Raw genomic sequence first — 3,314 nt, 5'->3', positions numbered from 1 at the left:
AGGCAAGAAAAAACTCTTATAATGGTAGGGTAGGTGGAAGGGAATGAGTGAACCTTATTCTCATTGGATTTGGCTTAAAGAGGGAATAATACTCATGCTCAACTGGGTATCTTACCCTACAGGAAATTAGTGGGGAAGGGGATAAGAGGTAGTGATGATAGAAGGGAGGACAGATTTTGGTAGGAGGTAGTCAAAAGCAAACTGTTTTGAAAAGGGAGAGGGTCAAAGGAGAAAACTGAAAAAAGGGGGTCAGGAAAGGATGGAGGGAAATATAGTTAGTCTTTCACAACAAGACTATTATGGAAGTGTTTTGCATAATGATACATGTATAACTTATAGTGAATTGTTTGCCTTCTCAAGGAGGGTGGATGGGGAGGGAAGAAGGGAGAGATCTTGGAATTCAGGTTTCTAAAAATAAAAGTTAAAAACTGCTTTTACAGGCAACTGGGAAATAAAATATACAGGCAATGCAGTATAAAAATCTATCTTGGCCCACAAGCAATAAGGGGAAAGAGGATAAGGGGTGGGGTAGTGATGTTATAGAAGGGAAGGCAGACTGGGGAAAGGGGAAATCAGAATACATGCCATCTGGGGAGGGGAGAGATGGGGAGAAAATTTGTAACTCAACATCTTGTGGAAATGAATGTTGAAAACCAAAATCAAATAAATGAGTTTTTTAAACGTACAAGAAAAGATGACCTTGTGTGTTAAAAAGAAAAGGAGAATCATCAAAATGTTATCAAAAATTCACAAGGGCATAAACATTTAAGTGAATTGAAAGAGATAAAAGAATTTAAAATGGAGGAGCTCAACTAAATAATCATGCCCTAAACCACATACCTGTACTTCCTAGAGAATCTTTATGGAACTTTATGGAACAAATTTACAGAGTAAAGGAATTGGTAATATACTTTTTCCAAGACTATGAGGGAAGAGTAAACAGATAGTCTCTCAGCAAGTAGAGTGGTAACAAAGGAATATAGGAAGTGGAAGGAAGAAGAGATTGCAACTTTCGAATTGAAAATGGGTCCTCATCCAAAAGACTGTTAGTGAATCCCATGGAAGAGCACTCTTTTTTCAATGAAGAAATATAGTACATTGGTAGACAGGGACCTGGCCTTAAGAACATTAGTACATTGGAATGCCACCATTTCTGAGAAAGTAGTATGCCTTTATTCATAATAACCTTCGCAAAATAAGTGTTATATGCACTGCTAGAGGCATCTGGAACCCAAATATGTGAGGAGACATGGAACCAAAGAGGAAATAACATGGTCAAAGGGAAGGGCAGAGAATACATAACTGGGCTTCACAATCTGCTGAACAGAACAATTTTTTTTTTGCAGCCAGACACCACTTCTATCTCCATTGCTTCTCTTATTAATCGATACTTCTAAGAATGGAAATGAAACAGAAAAAAGCTAAAATGGAGTAAGGTCTATAAATGTAATAGTATAGACATTGATTAGAATAGGCAGCTCAAACTTAATACTTCAATAATTTAACTTCACAGAAAAAGATTAAAGAAGAATTAGTAAGAATATATACAATGAATCAGAATTAAATTTCAGAATAAGTGGAAAGGAAAAAGAATTAATAATGAGCACCCACACAAAGGTGTACTACAAAAGTACATTTGATACCAGTTAGATATATAATTTCTTCTCACAAACAAAATTACATCTAATTATGAATGCTCCTTAAATGAACAATTTAATTTGCTTAAAGTATTTGATGGCTAAGCCATTATTTAAAAATGATTTTATAACACCCATTCCTTTTAAAAACATTAGAAAGCATAGGAATAAATGGAGCCTTCCTTAAAATTATAAATAGCATCTACCTAAAACCATCAACAAGCATTATTTGTAATGAGGATAAGCTAGATGCATTCCCAATAAGACCAGGGGTAAAACAAAGATGTCGATTTTCACCCTACTATTCAATTTGGTAATAGAAATGTTAGCTGTAGCAATAAGAGAAGAAAAAAAAATTGAAGGAATTAGAATAGGCAAAGAAGAAATTAACTTATCACTTTTTGCAGATGATATGATGATTTACTTAGAGAATCAAGTAAAAAACTACTTGAAATCATAAACAAATTTAGCAAAGTTGCAGGATATAAAATAAACCCACATAAATCCTCGGCATTCCTATACATTACTAACAAAGCCTAACAGCAAGAGATAGAAAGAGAAATTCCATTCAAAGTTACTGTAGACACTATAAAATATTTGGGAGTCTATCTGCCAAGACAAATCCAGGGCCTATATGAACATAATTATGAAACACTTTTCACGCAAATAAAGTCAGATCTAAATAAATGGAAAAATATCAGTTGCTTATAGTTAGGCCAAGGTAATATAATAAATATGACAATTTTAATTAAATTAAATTAATCTATCTATTCAGTGCCACACCAATCGAACTACCAAAAAAATTATTTTACAGAGCTGGATAAAATAATAACAAAATTCATCTGGAAGAATAAGAAGTCCAGAATATCTAGGGTATTAATGAAAAGAAATTCTAGGGAAGGTAGTCTAGCCATACCTGATATTAAACTGTACTATAAAGCAACAATCATCAAAACTACCTGGTACTGGCTAAGAAAAAGAGTCATGGATCACTGGAATAGGATAGGTACATAAGACACAATAGTCAATGACTATAGCAATGTGCTCTTTGATAAATCCAAAGAATCCAGCTTCTGGGCTAAGAATTCACTGTTTCACAAAAACTGCTGGGAAAATTGGAAAATGGTAGGGCAAAAACTGGGCATAGACCAATGTCTTACACCATATACCAAAATAAAGTCAAAATGTGTTCATGATTTAGGAATAAAGGCTGATACTATAAGCAATTTGGGAGAGCAAGGAATAGTTTAAATATCAGATTTATGGAAAAGAAAAGAATTCATGATACAGCAAGAGATAGAGAGTATTACAAAATGCAAAATGAATAATTCTGATTATGTTAAATTGAAATGTTTTTGTATAAAAAAAAGCCAATGCAACCAAGATTAGGAGGGAAGCAGAAATTTGGGAAAAAATCTTTACAACTAGTGTCTCTGATAAAAGCCTCATCTCTAACTGAGCCAAATTTATATGAATACAAGTCATTCCCCAATTGAAAAATGGTCAAAGAATATGAACAGGCAGTTTTCAGAGGAAGAAATTAAAGATATTTATAGACATATGAAAAAATGCTCAAAATCACTACTGATTAGAGAAATGCAAATCAAAACAACTCTTAGGTATTACATATCTCCTGTCAGATTGGCTAGAATGACAAAACAGGAAAATGATGAATGT

Source organism: Trichosurus vulpecula, chromosome 3 (genome assembly GCF_011100635.1).
Source record: "Trichosurus vulpecula isolate mTriVul1 chromosome 3, mTriVul1.pri, whole genome shotgun sequence".
Taxonomy (NCBI): Eukaryota; Metazoa; Chordata; class Mammalia; order Diprotodontia; family Phalangeridae; genus Trichosurus; species Trichosurus vulpecula.
This window is presented reverse-complemented; position numbering follows the sequence as displayed.